The following is a 16,283-nucleotide window of genomic DNA, read 5'->3' as shown; positions in this document are numbered from 1 at the left end:
ATATATCATAAAATAATAAATCAAGCCTTCTGAAACATGGAGTCAGATGCTCGTCTCTTCCCTCACCTAAGAACCACTGTGAACACCGTCACAGGGGGGTTTTTTTTGGTTTTTGTTTGTTTGTTTTTAGGGATTTTTTTGGGGGAGTATGGGGCAAGTGTTTTGGGTTCCCCCCCCCAAGTTGGAAGTGGAGAATTTGATTTCTTCAGAAGAGGAATTTTCAGAAGGACAGATTACCTGGGCCCTTGGCCATCAAGCAAAGCCAGGCTCGAGTGGAAAGTGGCAGTGATTCCTGGTGGGAGATTAAAGGTGATTTGGAATGAGGCAAGGACCACCTCTCACACAGCATTTCCAGCTAAACTGAGGTAGAAATGTCTGCTATAAACAATGTAATATATTTAACCTCCCTCATACTTAAAACCAGGCTTGAAAAAAAGCACTGGTGGGAGAAGAAACACCAACAAATCAAAAGTGGCAGAGGATAAAAGGTGGATTTTGGAGAGGCCTGAACAAGAGGGCTCCTGTGGAAGGGCAGACAGAGCACAGCCTTCCATGAGCTCACAGGAGCTTTCTCCCCAGCAAGGGAGGACTTTAAGAGCCAAATAAGTCCATGAAATTCACACAGGGCCTTCAGGGATGGAAAAAATATTACCTGAAGAGACAAATTCCCCAATCAAGACCACAAAAGCCCTTGAAATTATCACATGAGCTGGTTCAGACTCTCTGGCAGGACTTGTGCAGAGCAGCAGGGTCTGATAAATCACCAGCCACTGCTGTGCTGCTGATGCAGAGGAAAGAGATCCATCAGGGACCAGTCAGAATCTGTCCAGGACAGATTTGTGCTGAGACAGGACTGTCTGACAGAGACTGGACCTTGGCAATGACCTCTGCAGGGTGCTGGAGAGAGCCAGGAATTGCGCTCTGGATGGAGATTTCCTGGGGGAAAATTGGAAAAACCATTCTGCTAACCTGGTGGAGCGCAATTGTTCCTGCATGGGCTTCCTCAGGAGCTGCTGTTTCCGCCCTGCTTTTGGTCAAGCACTGCAAAAGTTCTTCCTAACTCATGGCAAAGAGCTTTAAAATGAGTGACCACCACTGACTCACTCAAAATAACACCAAGGCTTCCAGCACCAAAAAGGATGTAGAGCTGGAGGAGTCAGGCTTTGAAGGGCACAGTGACTGCTGTGATCAAGGACCTTGGAATTTCTATTAGGAAACACAAAAAAATGCTGTCAAATTCACCACCCTGCTAAAGAGAAAGGTCTCCTCCCTGTCTCACATGGATATCTTGGTGTGGAAGAATAGAGGGAGTCTTATCAAGGGTGCAAAAGCAACAGAGGAGCTTATTGGAGGCTGGGGAGAGGAGAGGTAAGAACTATCAAAATTAACCCAGATGGGAGTTTCAGTGAGGAAAACAGTCTCAGAGGTTTTCCAGCCACAAACACAGGGAGGGAAAAAGTGTTTTGTGGTGCAGTGAAAATGGAGCAGAAATCAGAGAGCTGAGTGTTGCTCCAAGCCTGTCACCCCTGCCCAGGGCTCAGCAAAGGGCTGCTGCAGAGATGGGGTGGAAATTGAGGAGAGGACATGGAAAGGATGGAGCTGAGAGAGTGTCACAGCCACAGCATCACACAGGGAAGTTTAGAGGGATGGGGGAATCTCCCTAATGGGGTTTGAAAAGCATTTGAGAAACTGCACATCAGGAGTGTGGATTTGTAACCCCTGAAAGTGCAATAACTGCATTTAGGGAATGCAGCAAGGAGAAAAAGACAGCAAAGGCACTGTCAGGTCACTGAATCTGAACTGACAGCAAGGCAAGCCTTCAAAAGCACTTTTTCAAGAAATATTAAGACATAGTGAATCAGGCTTTGCTTCCATTCCTGTTTCTTCCAAGAAATGGGTCCCAGCTCTTTTTCTGGCAGGACATGAGTCATTGTGCCCACCCTCAGTGAAAGCCTGTCCTGTCTGGGTGGAAAGAAGAAAGCCCCTGGCACACAGAGCTTTCCTTCCTGGGCATCCTCTGGGTAGCACATTTGGAGCTGAGCTGCCATTCATTTTTGGCAAATGACTAATAATGACTTGCAAAATTCACTACTATGTTGTTCATCACAGCTGCTCTGGGAATACATTTTTGGCACTCAAAGCACTGCTACCATCATGACAAAACCGATTGTGCTAGTTAAAAGAAAAAAACAGGCCAAAAAGATATAAGGTTATTGTCAGGGTAAAGGCAGGGGAATTATTGAGACAAGTTGTCTACAAAATAGCTTAAGAGAGTTGATTTCTTATTGTGACATCATGAGTTAGGCTGGCTCAATTATGATGAGTGATAATCATGACAAAAAGTGCTCTAGCTATGGTCTTGGGAGAAGAAAATTGAAGGAAGGAATTAGCAGGGGGTTGAGGGAAAAAAAAAAGAAATAAAATTGTCATCTTCAGTATGTATTAAGCCAATAGAAATTGGTTTAAATTACAGTGTGAGAGTGGAGTAGCATGAAAAGTAACTCCATAAAAGCAGGACAATTATTATCTTATGTGCATCTATATGAAGTCAGGCACGCTGAGAGAGGATTAAGGTTTAAAGGGGTCCTGGCAGTGCAAAGAACCCAGAAAAAGTGAATCTGCCTTGTCCCCAGGCAGAGGGACATTTCAGATTGGAACTGCATCCCCCAGTCTTACCCTCATCACATAGCACTTCCCAGAGACCCACCTATAAAACTGAAGGGTTTTTACGCCTCCTTAAGTGCTCAGAATCACATAGTCCTGGTTGTCAGAAATCTGTCCTTTTTCTCCTGAATTTCCTTATCGTAAAGCTATACCTGGGCTTTGGGTGACCTCCTGACACCGTCCTTAGGACACCGCAGAACTGTAATATCCTCACCACCTCCCTGTTGCTTGGATAACTAAACCAGCATCTCCCAGCTCCTTCACATCTCCTTTCCCTGGGGCTCTGCATAATCCAGGTGGGAAACCTGACCCCTGGAGGCTCCCTCTGCCCTGGAACCAGGGGGCAGCTGGGTGCTGAGAAACCACCTCTGAGAAAAGGCCTGAAAAACAAACAAACCCCCGCGAGAGCCAAGCAAAACTGGAAGTAACGAGATGATTTGTGTAAACTTTAAATTGAGCGAGTTCCATGCAGGAGGCTCGGGTTACGCTTTGCGGGCAGGGAGAGGCAAACTCCGGCACAACAGCGGCGGCTTCAAGGAGAGGTTCTGTCCTCTGTGCCACCCTCCACACCATGGAAAAGGCAGGCAAATGGATCCTTGAAGGTCAGCTCTGTGCTAAAACCAAGGGGGGAAAGCGCCAGAATAATCTGAGTTTTGCCTGTCAATCCCGAGCTGTTGGAAACAAGCGGGTGTTTGTGACGGGCAGGCGAGGAGCAGCCTGCCCGCTCTTGGCAAAGCCTCCAATCTGGGAGCTCCGCTTTTACCTGGGGGTTGCACACGAAAGGAAAACACATTTCTGGGTCCTGCAGGACATTTTTTTGCCCGAGCAGAGGTGGAGGGCTAAGGCACAGCCCCTTTGCAGACCACCCACCATCTCCTCACAGCCAGCGCTTGTTCTCCCGCTGGTGGCTTTGGGACACTCCGGTGTGGCCAGGGACCAAGAGCAATTTGGAAGCTGGAAGAACATAAACAGCTGCAGATTTGGAAAACAAGAGATAGAGATTTTTGTGATAGAGCTGTTGCTTCGAGGAGTGAGACATAACTATGAAGTCAAAGTGGAAAACCTGTCTGGCTTGGGAGCATGGAAAATGCGCTGAGGGCAGGAGTTATGCAATGTGGCAAGATGTTTATCACTTCTGGGGGTTTTTAATCTCTTTTTTTTTTCTGAAATTGAAGATGAGAATTAGAAAACGGGCTGCTGGGGGTGCGAGAAAACAGGGACACTTCACTTCTTGGGCTGACATTTCAAAAGCGTGACACAGCAATGATGACACTGGGGAAAATTTTAAAGGATCCTCTGGTTTGCTCTTCCCTGATGTCTTTCAAGGAAGATTCAGATGACACAGTGGTGAGAGAAAAGGGGATAGACCCTCTCCCACCCAATAGCTCCTCAGTATCAGCAGCTCCTTGGTATCAACACTAACAGAGTCAGAGCTCAGCTCAGGAACACAGTCTGTGCCACACTTGGCATCATCAGAAACCTCTCCTGTCTCCACACTCAGCAGCACCTCAGAAATGCCTTTCCTAGGAGTTGAAAACCAAACCCAAATGCTGCTGCCTGTCCAAACGCAGAGGAGATGACAGCTGAGGGGTTCGGGAAGGAAAGTCGGGAAAAGTTCACGAGAAACGCTCGTGGGTGGTGGAGTGACGTAACCCTCTAGGTAGCATCCAGCATCTTGAGGTCAGCCATCCATTAACTTTCCATTAAAAACCTGGCAATCTACAGGTCTGAGCGTTGCAACATCCTATTTCTGTGTGCCTGAGAGGGTGTGCACCCACAGGCTGCCCCTGCTCCCCTGGGTGCCCAGGAGCTGCTCGGGACATCCAGAGCCAGCAGCCACTCACCCATTCCTGGGAGAAATGAGTCAACACTCAGACCAGAGACACATTCCAGGGTCCAGGAAAACAACTGGAACCTTGAGTGGTCTTGCAACATCCAGCCACCCAGCAGAGTGAAGCAATCACTCACATGGGCTGGTCCTCAGCTCCTTGCAGCCACACTGCAGAGCTCAGGAGCAGCCAGGACCACAGTTGGCTTCTCCTGGTTCATGGGAGCTGAGTGACCACCAGTGACCTCTGCCAGCCCACCTGCCCAGTGTGGGCACCCCTAAAATGCACAGAGAGCCCTCTCTGTGTGGGTAGAGAGAGGCAGTGCAATCCTGCCTTTGCAGCGATGCAAAACTGCTGCCCTGGGAGGAGGAGCCACCTTCTCTATCCCATGAACACCAAAACAGCAGCAGCAGATTTGCATTTCTGACACTTCAACAGTTACATTAGACTTGGCTGGGGTTTTTTTTCCTTTCTCTTGCAAGCCCAAAAAATTTTTAGAGTCTAAGGAAAATATAAAAAAATTAAAAATCCAACAAAACCTGTCAAAAGACTGTATAATTCTCCATGCCAAGGAGGGGAGCTTTTAAACAATTTTAAGGCAAAGCTTTTGTAGTTACAGTGGCACATTTATATTGCAGAAAAAGTGGTGGAAAACAAACATTTCAGAGGTAAAAGCAGCTCAGCCCTAGCAGGTGTTTTATGATGTGAACAGTGCCAAGCAAGGAAAACATCTCTCCATTACAGATGCAATTATCTGTTTGAACTGAAAACACAGACTTTGGAGAAAAAACAGCAAAATGCTTGACTTCCAAAATATTTAACTTATTTTGAGCATCTGACCAGTAGGAGGGAGCAAAGCAGGGACAAAACCACTCGTGTGGTGCTTCCAAATGTACATATACTATTCACGCTTTTCATAGCTGAGTGGTTAACAACAAAGACAATCACATTCTTGCTACAGCTGATTAAACAGTTGATCCCACGGACCCCAGGCTTCTCAGACACGGTTGTTTGCTGTGAGCAGAACCAGCAAAACACAAACAAGGCTGAAGAGGAGATGTTCATCTGCCGTGGCTCCAGTTCAGGACAGCAATCCCAGCCAGAGCCCTGCATAAATATGAAACACGTCCTGTTTACACTAAAATTAATGCAATTTAGCCAGAACTGTGCAGGGTTGGGAACGTGGAGGTGTGGTTAAATTTCGTAGCTGAGCTGGGATCTGAGCTGTGCCTCTCCTGCTATCATCAAAGAGTTGAAGCTGCCAAGTCCTGTGCACAGGACTCCTGGATCCCTGCTTTGTTTGTGGGTTAATGTCCCAGTGTTCAATCCATGTTTTCTTGGCTGTACATGGAGTGTCCCACCAGCCCAGCTGGGCAACTTTAGTGGATGTCTTAAGCACGCAAACAGCTCTCCATTTGGAAAAGCTTTGATTCCTGTTGAGCTTGTGAATAAACACATCACCCAAGAGTCCATTCTCCACCTACAGCTGCTCCCATGGGGCTTCCTGAATTATGATACATGGAATATCTGGCTTGTGAAGAAATACATCCCGTTGAACTTAAATGATCTGTCCTTTCAGCAGGCATGCACTCATTCCTAGTTACATACCACAAATTCCTCTCAAAATTATTTTACATCCAGCTTTGTTTTGCGTTTTTGGAAGCACTGAATGTTGTCTCCTTAATGTGCCTTTGTGAGAGAAAATTGCATTTGTATTGGCAATCCTTTTTTCTAGATATTACTAAATCTCCAGTCCTCTCCCTGCGGAATGACAAGTTGGATAAATAAGAAAGCTGGCTTCTCACCATTTTTTTTGCAAAAGAGGAAAAAAATGTACTTTACTATGTGGCATAAGAGACAGTATTTCCACATAGCAGCAACCCTCTCTCTGGAAAAAAATAAAAATCCTGCAAGCCTTTCACATTTTAGCCCAAGCAGAGTATTTGCTCCAAAGCAAAAATGCTCAAAACGTTCTAGAACTGAGTCTGCTTTTGATATTCAATATTCATTAATTACTTTTGCCCTTGTATCATTTTTATTGCAGCAAATCTGAGAGCTGAACCCAGCTGACATTTTTTGTATCTCCCCAGTGGTGTACGGACTATAAAAAAAAACACTTCCCACATGGATAAAGGAGCTGCAGTAAACTGAAAAGTTGACACAACGAAAAAAACAGCAGAAGCAGTGAGGGAGAGCTGTGACCACCACAGAGCTGGAAACTTGGAGCACAAGACCTGAAACAAGGTCCCCTTGCAGGAGCGATGAGGAATTTGGAGAAGACCACCACAAGCACAAGCCTAATATCCCCAATATATCTCATGTTTTATATATATATATATATTTGACAGCAATGTAATAACCTTGGAAGAAATGCCAGGTTTCATTTCTGGGTGTGTTTGGTGAAGGAATTTTAGCAAGGGTGAAGGGGTTTGTTCTTGACCCCGCACTTGCTAAACCGAGATGGAGTTGGTCCTTCCAAGGCTTGGCCTTAACCCTGAGAGAGGAGAGGAGACTGTTCTGCAGGTCACACTCACCCACCACCCATGATCTGTAGGGTCTGGTGTCCCAGGGTTTGTGATTACTGGAGTTTTTCCACAGTTAAATTCCTCTGAAGCTGCAACTCCATTTTATATTTGGTTAATGGAAACCAACTGGAAACATTCCCGTTGACTCCCAAGGGCCATGCCTCAAAACATAATGTATTAATGGAATAAACCACCCAGTTAAATCACCAGAAGTCATGGACAGACTCATTCCTCACCCCTAAGCCCCTGTCCAGATGACACAACTCCTCTGCAAGGGAGGAGCAGGAGGAGTTAATCCGGGGACTGAAGTCGGGGCTGCTGAAATGCAAATTTCACACTCCCTCCAAACAAACACCTCTGGATGCGGGAAAAAGGAAAAGCAGAGCATGGTCTCCAGGGTCAGACCAGAGCGATCCTGTGACAGCCCTACAGCAGCCAAATCCTCCCCTGCCTATCCCAGAAGGTTCTGGCTGCATAGGAATTAAGGAATGTGCAGGCAAGAAAAAGCTGCCACAGCTCATTAGAGGGCAAGGATGAGAAAAAAAAAAAAAATTAGAATCAGAGCATCATTTAGTTTGGAAAAGACCTTTGAGATCATCAAGTCCAACTGCTAGCCCAACACTGCCAAGTCCACCACTAACCCATGTCCCCAAGTGCCACATCCACACATCTTTAAAATGAGCTTATTCTGGAAAAGTTGGATTTTGCTGCCTGGGATACATCTCCATACACTCAGCCCAGCTTGGAGCTAGAGGGCCCTGCAGCCCTTGGAACCTTCTGCTGCAACTTTCCATCCAAAAGCTCCACGTGGACTCACTTGGAAATGGCAAGAGATTAGAGAACTTCCCGTCGTCATCACTTATTCACCAAAAGTTTGGAAAAATTTTGCTTTCCGCAGGAAAAAAAAAAGGAAAGGCATCAGATCTTGAGGGAGGAGGAAAATAAAATGTTTATGGTGTGCATTACCTAAAAAAATAATTCATATGATGAATCTTTATCTTAAAAGCCCTGGACTAAAAACAAATAAATGAATCATTGAAATTATTGTGGAAACAGGCAAATTTCATGTTATTTATGTGTTTAATGTTCCTTTTAGGGTTAGGTATTTTCCTTCCTATAAAGAAAGGCAGTTTTCTTAGCATTGCTGTGAATACCAATGTCAAATTCTATTTTAACAGTGCTCAGTGATGCATGAACATCCCAAAGGCAGAATTTTAAAAACACTAAAACCATTTGTTAAAGAGCAACTAGACAGATTGAGCAGCTCTCTTTCCCTGCAAGCTTTAGAAAGACAGGTCAAAATATGGTTCCACAAGGAGAGTGCCTGAGGAATATTTTCATTGACTTCACCTGAACTTCGGATCAGACCCACAGAAGTATTTTTCTGTTGGCAATCTGTCTTTGTGAGCAAAATTATTGATAAGATTATGAGAAACCCAAGCACTTATTAAATTGGCAGGGTTTTTTCAAAGAGATAATGTGGTACATTCTCCAGAAACCTTGAAGGTGCCACTTGAGGTGGGAGATGCCTTTTGCAGCAACAGAGCAGCAGAAACAAAATTATTGATAAGATTATAAGAAACCCAACCAATTATTAAATGGCCAGGGGTTTTCCAACCAGACAATGTGGTACATTCTCCAGAAACCTTGAAGGTCCCACTTGAGATGGGAGATGCCTTTTGCAGCAACAGAACAGCAGTGATGGGACTCCAGGAGGTCCTAAACAAAGGCAGAAGATCTCCTGCAGGATTTTTCTTTTTACATGGAATATGGAAATATAATTAGGAAATATATATGGAATATAATTAGGAAAGGAAGAAATGAAGGGAAGCCTGCTATGAAAACAGAAGGAACTGTCTCAAGTCCAACCGTGTCTTTTGAGAACATCACCAAGGCAGCATCTTTGCTGGTTCCTTCAAGGTTACCTGATCCAATTGTTCCAAGGATATCCCTCTTCCCTCTCCTGATGTGATATTTCTTGTGTATTGGCTATCCAAACAGGAATTTTCTTCATGATTCACATCTTCTCACCTCTTTTCTTTTTTTATTTCTTTTCCTTTTCACTCCTTTTCACACACCAAGAGTTCAACACCATTTATATCCATGCCCCACCTGACCTCCAGCCCAGTGAGGCCTAATTTTAAGCACGCAATTAGCATATGTGATTTAATATCTACATTTCATAAGTTTAAAATTACACATCTTTTAGACCAGTGCTGGTTCAGGGGGTATATTCCTGTATTTATGTTGAAGCTTCAAATTCTTCATAATTGCATTGCCCCTCCTGCTCTCTTTCGATATTTCCATCTTTCCTCTGCATCGGGAAAAGTTTTTTTTGTCACAGTTTGTTCACCAGTTTATGATAACACATTCTCCATGGTGTTTCCCTTGGCAGCAGGCCTTGAAATTATTGAAATAATTTATTGAAATTATTTAATTATTTAAATTATTAATTATTACAATTATTTAATGATCTTCTGAGGATTTTGCCTCAGCCAGTCACCACAGGCTACATCTTTCCCACTGAGTTATTAGAATTATTAATTCTTTTACTACTTCTTTTTGGTTATGGGGGTTTTTTTAGGTGTTGTTTTTTTTTTTAAGCAATAACAGGTTTTCAAAAATACATTTAATTTTAAAAAAGGAAAAATCACTGGTAAAAGTGTTTTAGGAAATGGAGGTGATGGCTTACTGAATCTTTTCCATGTAGCAGGAAGACATGTGGTTCTAAAGAAAATCAAAATAGAGATGAAAAAAAAAAAAGCTTTGAGAAATCGTAAAAAGAAAATAAATGAAATAAAATTAAAATCCCAGTCTCCCCAACAAGGTAAATGAGGGAAATGAATGCCACCTGGACTGCAGCAGGTATTGGCCTGCTTAAATTTTCCACAAGAGGAAAAGAAATTCACTTTTCTCCCCTCCTGTGTCCCCACTTTCCATCCATCTTAATTTGGTCACATTATTTTGTCAGCCATCTGCCCAGTTCCAAGTCAAATAACCTTCCTCCTCCTGCAGGACACAGCAGATGCAAGCAGGGAATACTGAGTGTGGATCCGAGCCCTCCTGGCACCTGGGATGGATAAACCCGAGTTTAAGCCTGGCTCAGTTCAGGTTCATGGGTCCCCCCTTTAAAAAGCTGCTGAAATGCTCTGAGTAGCTGAAATTAGCCTTGTAAATACCCTGCTGCTGGGCCCAAAAAAAGCCACGGAGCCTCGATTCCCACTAAAATATTGAAGCATTTTGTTATTTTCTTAATGCTGCTGCTGCCTTTGGAGGAGCAGGTGGCCTTAGAACAGATTAGTTAAACAAACACATGGAGAGGAAGAATTATTCTGGCAGAGGGGGGGAATGGAAGCCAATATTTCTTCTTGCTGAGGTCCAAAGTGTGTGCCTGTGAACCCACAGGCAAAGTGTGCACAGGAATTTGTCACTGTGTGGTGTGTGACATGGTGACAGGGATTTACCAGCTGGAGGGGAAAGTAAAAACAAAACCCCATCCAGAGGCAAAGCCTGGCTAAAAAAAGCAGAACAAATTCTGCCTTTCCCTTGGGAAGATTCTTGTGGAGACAAGAAAAAAATTAAATTAAATTAAATTAAAATAAAATAATAAAAATAATAAATAAAACAAAAAAATTAAATTAAAAACATAAAATCAAATAAAATCAATAAAATAAAACAAAGTAAAAATAAAACAAAATAAAATAAATAAAATAAAATAAACAAAATAAAATAAAAATAATTAAAAATAAAATAAAATAAAAATAAAATAAAAATAAATAAAACAAAATCAAAAATAAAACAACATAAAATAAAATATAAAATAAAAATAAATATAATAAAACAAGAAATAAAATTAAAAATAAATAAAATAAAAAACATAAAATAAAATAAATAGTAAAGTAAGTATAATAAAAAATAAAATAAATCAAGAAATAAAATAAAATAAAATAAATATAAAATAAAATAAAATAAAATAAAATAAAATAAAATAAATCACAGGCAAGCGACAACAGCTGACAAAGTTACGGTCAGGTGGGAGGGAGATGCAAAATAAACTTTTTGATCAGAATAAATGTCACTTTTTGATGAGAATAAATTGAAGAAATATCTATTTTTGCAAGGGTGAGGGGAGAATTAGTGCCCAAACATTCACACTGCCTAAAGTGTGAGCAAGTGCTAAGGGCTAAGGATTTGAAGGGATTTCATGCTGTTTCTCGGGTCTTTTTTGGGGGGAAGGGGAGGATGGAAATGGAAAGGAAACAGGGGAAAAGGGAGAAATAGGTAGTAAAAACATCATGAGAAATATCACGGTAGCAAGGAGAGAAGGCAGCTGAAAGAGTCAAGGATAACTGAAGAAGCACATGAAGCATGACCCTGAAATGAGACTGATGAAGTGAGTTTTTTGGGTTGAGTGCTGGCTGGAAAAGGGGAATTGGACCACTGCCCAAGGAAACTGCCTCCTGCTATTTAATTCCTAACGAGTTCAGGGAACAAGGATTTTGCCCAGGCTTTGAAATAAACAGGATTGTGTTAAAGAAATACTTGAGATCATCATTAATATCTACTTCTAGTGGAAAAAAGAGCCCTGAGACCCCACATTCTGGCTAATCATTTGGGTCAAAAAGATAATATTAGATGAATTTCAGTGCATTATTTGTAGGGCCAAATAATATTACATGTTTGCTTCATGGGTCTTCAGAAAAGAAGGGTAATTTCTAATTAATTATTTTATTAATTAATTATATTAGTTATATACTTAATTAATAGATCTTAATATTTGTATATATTTTATATATTTATATATTTATATAAGTAATTATATTAATTATATACATTAATTAATTAATATTATATTAATTAATTACTCTAGGACTTCAGCATTGTACTTTCTTGTTTTCCTTCCTTCCTGTGCCAATTTTTCCATCCCCATAATCGTCCTTCCTGTTTATGCATTTCCATATGCACAGTGGCTACTAAAAGTCAGCTGTTACAACTGTTTACTGTAAATATTTACACTGTGGCTATTAGTGAAATCTGTATCTCTGCATGGATGATGGATGGCAGAGGGGTCTAAGCCGAGAGACACTGTGGGATAAACAGGGGAAAGTCATGTGTGTAGTCTGGGAATGCTGCTTCCCACTGCCTGGAAGGCAGAAAGGAAAGTCATGTGCTTGGGACATTTGCTCTGAAAAAAAATGCTGAGGAGAACAAGGTTATTTGCTGATGTCCGTGATCCAGTTTGGATCCCCTTTTCTCCAGGGAATCCAGCAGCTCCTGGATGAGCCATGGAATCCATCACCTTCTGGAAAGGATGGATCCCGAGTGTCCCTGTTCTTTGTGTCCTTTCAGAGGCAACTGGTGTGGTAAAGCAGATTTTCTCCTAAGAAAGAGACATTGAAGAAATAATGAAATGCCCTCCAAGCAGCAAATTATTGGCAAAGAGCAGAATTAAGATTATTTGGGAAGACCAGAAATAAGCAGGCATTTGATGCCAGTTAAATATTTGCTGCAGTAACAGTTTGGGCTTTGTTAAGAGGAGTTTTTCCACATGGTGCTGTCACATCCAGCCTGCAAGAGGAATCACCTCCACAGCTCTTCCAGCCAAGCCTGACATCCTAATGGCACAAAAAGAGAGAGCTGGAAAGGTGACATTCCCTGGAAACCTCTGAATAGACAGGTCAATATAGCCTCATCCCATGCTTCTAATCAGAGTTGTGGGAATTATTTATAAATCAGGATAGCACGTAATCCTAAAGCACGTGCTTGAGCTCCTTGTTTAAGCCCCAGCATGTGTTTAGATGCTGCTTTCAGGGCTGGGCTCTGCTGATGACCCAGCTGATGCACGTCACTGAGCATGTCCTACAGGGAAATAACTTGGCAGTTTACTCTGGATTTGGGATGGGACTTGTGAGCACACTGCATGACTTGTGCCTGCACGACGTGAGGGGTTGGAAAATGTTCCACGCGTTACTAAACCCATTCGAGATTCTGAACTCTGCCCCCTTTGTTTTCCTTTTAATTCCTAGAAAAATGGAAAATCCACAGGGAGATGACCAGGCTAATGAGGCTGATGAGTACCTATTCTTGGGGATTCATCCTGGAGAACATCATTTACTCTGATCAACAGCAGGCTGGAGAATAAAGTCAGGTATGGGTCTCCCCTGAGAGCTGAGAAGCAGAGGAGCCTGGAGAAGAGGAAAAAGAAAACAAGAAAAGATAGAAGGGGCAAAAAAAGGGAAAAAATGACATTCCTTGAAGGGAGGAGGAGGCACATTTTGGTGTTGTTCACATCCTGACCTGATGTACAGCAACGTTGTTCACATCCTGGCCTGTACAGGCCTGGCCTGTTGATGTAGAGCAACACTCCCATTCCACGTACACAGCAGCACACCTGCAACTACAGCTACAAAAATCTCACTTCTGGTGAAAACACTCTTCTCTGCCAGCTGCATCTCCACAAACCTCCATCCATAAACCTCCATTTTCCTCCTTGCTGCCCAGGTGCCCCTCTGATCAAAGGGAAAGCAACTCCATTTTCCAGTGCTCCCTTTCATTTGGCAGAAGCGCCTTCCTTCCCACACCAGAATTAATCTCTGCACAGGTATTTTTCCATTTGTAGCTCAACCTTCTTTGTGGGAAAGTTTATTTTGCTCAGCCCAATTAGCCACTGCTGCAAATGGTCTCTTAATGGCAGCCAGGGTGGGATTAGTCATTCCCAGGTGGAATGTTTGCTCCATGTGGCACCTGCCTTCTGCTGCACTTTACAGGAGGAGGATGGAGCTGATGGTCCCACCTTTGATCTCTCTCTGTAAGGTATTTTGTTTCTGCTGGCACTCCCAGAGCTCAGGCTTGGATGTGTTTATGACACAGCTTGATGTTAATGTGAGTTTTCCATGCTCTGCCACTGCATCCTCACCTCTCCTTCCCTGACGTTATTCCGCTCTGATCTGCTACCTGTATTTATCTTTTCCCCACCTTTTGGCTTTATGGCAGAAGGATCAGAGCAGAATGCTGTCCTCTGTTTGGCAGAGAGCCCAGAAGTGGGCTCAGAGCACCACAGGCACACGAGGTTTTATCATCCAGGTCTTACCTGTCCTCCCCAGCTGCTGCTGGAGCATCACCACGAGCAAGGGGCAGCTCCCTTTTCCCTCTGCCCTGAAACAGCTAATTAAACAGAAACCCATTAATTTCCAACTGGGCAGACCCACAGCCTGTGTGGGGAAGTGTTTCCAGGCCTGGCAGATCACCCTGACCCCGGTTCAGACGCAGGTGTGAAGGCAGGAGCTGCGTGGGCTTTCTGCAAAGCCATTGCTCATGCTGGAATGCGATGGGCAATCCAAGGACAGCCTCTGAATTCCTGGTGTCTCAGTGCCCCCTCCTCAAACAAAAGCAGCAGCGGCTTACAATGAGCGCCATTGAAGAGATAACCACCTCCACCGCCCGTTATTGACTTTACAGTGGCATTTCCTCTATCAAGAAGGAGCCCCACAACAAGGTATTTGTACCTGGCTGCAAGACAAACTTGCTTTTCACCGGTGCCTGCTGCACATACCGCACCGAGGTGTTGGGAGGATTAATTACTTAGCTCACGCAGAGAACTTTGAAGATAAAATGTGCCAAGTAATTACTATGTGTTTTACTGATTTGGGCATGCACGGACATTTTTTTTCATAATGATTTGTTGATTTTGTTGACTGGCAGTCCAGGACAAAGCTGCATTTCTTGCGAGGTTTCTTTTTTTTAATATTATTTTTAATAGGATTTTTAATTGCAGTATTTACTTTAGTCACCTATTAAATAGCTAATTACTTGTGATCCTGTTTAGGTTTGTGTTTAGCACAGACAACAATTACATCTTTTCTCCCACAGCCCACAGTTACTGAATTACATGATCTATTTTTTTCCCTTGTAAACACAGGACTTTCTGACTGTAATAACTTATTTTAGTGCTTTTTTTCTTCCATAAGGTGGAATGAATCTCCGTAAAGGCTCTCTGCTTTATCCACAACAAAGGAACCATGGCCAAAAGCTTTAATATAAACACGGGAGATTGATCCTTTGTGTCAAAAGGTGTAAATGGGACATGAGTGTAAACAGGAGAAACAACGGGGTAGGGAAGGAAAATGTATGCAAAGCTGCATGTTCTACTGATTGTGAAAAGGTGCTGGTGATACCTTGGAAGGTCATCGGGTTTTCCCTTCAGGATAATAAGCAGGGAGACTGGTGGCTGTCACCCATCAGAGCTTTATGAAAAGCACTGATAGGAGCAGCAGCAGGAAGGTGCCACAGAGGAATCTTCAATCAGGATGACCCAAAAATCTCTCTGAGAGCCTGCCTGGAGGAGAGGACCCCACCAGCAACCCCTGCACCTTGTATTTAAGCCACCATTACCACTTCCACAAAGCCCCACTTAAAGAAAAAGGCTTTGTTAGACAGAGTTTGGGAGATCACATTTACAGATTATTTCTGTAATATTCTACTATTATTTCTGTAATATTCTACTATTCTAATTCCTCAATGCTTCAGGCCAGCTCTGAGCTGCTCTGCAGCACTCAGGAAAAGGTCAAGCCTCATCAGAAACAGCCACCAACACCAACCAGACAGGAAAGGTCTCCTTTCTTGTCTGCCTTAACCTCCTTTTGCTGCTGCAGGGGGATTTCTGAGCTCAGCACCTTAGAGCAGATTATTTTTCCTGCCTGTCCTTAGCCCCAGCCCCTGACAGGACACTGAAGACCTTCCCAGGAGCAGAAGGTGACCATTAGATCTCTTTCTGATGAGATGACCTGTCCTGTGTGTGTGCAGCTCTGCCCAGCTTTTGTCTCCAGTCTGAGCAAGCAAAGCCTCTGTCTGCCCCAGGAGATGCTTTTGTGCAGCTCATCCCCTTGGAGCTATAATCCAAAATAGCGTTAGCAGATGGAAACTCTGGATTTGCCTCCCTGTGATGCCATCCAGAGGCCAGACAGCTCCAAGGGGGAACCTGCCACAGGCACAGAGGGAGCTGGTGCCTTTCAGCCTCTCCAGGGCTCATTCAGCCCTGCCTCTGTATTTACTTTTCACAGGTTTTATGGCACAGGCTGTGCATTGCAACAACCCTTTTTTGATTTTTTTTTTCCTTTTTTTTTCCCCAGGAATTCACAGCAGGTGCAGGATTGTGGAGGATACTTGCAGGAATAAGCCAGGCTCCATAAGGAAAAACCTCCAACCGTGCCTATCCTGCTGTCTCCAGCTGAGGTCAAGGCAATCCAGCTAATTATTGGACACACTA

This window comes from Zonotrichia leucophrys, chromosome 8 (assembly GCF_028769735.1).
Source record: "Zonotrichia leucophrys gambelii isolate GWCS_2022_RI chromosome 8, RI_Zleu_2.0, whole genome shotgun sequence".
Classification (NCBI taxonomy): Eukaryota; Metazoa; Chordata; class Aves; order Passeriformes; family Passerellidae; genus Zonotrichia; species Zonotrichia leucophrys.
Note: the sequence above shows the minus strand (reverse complement) of the source record.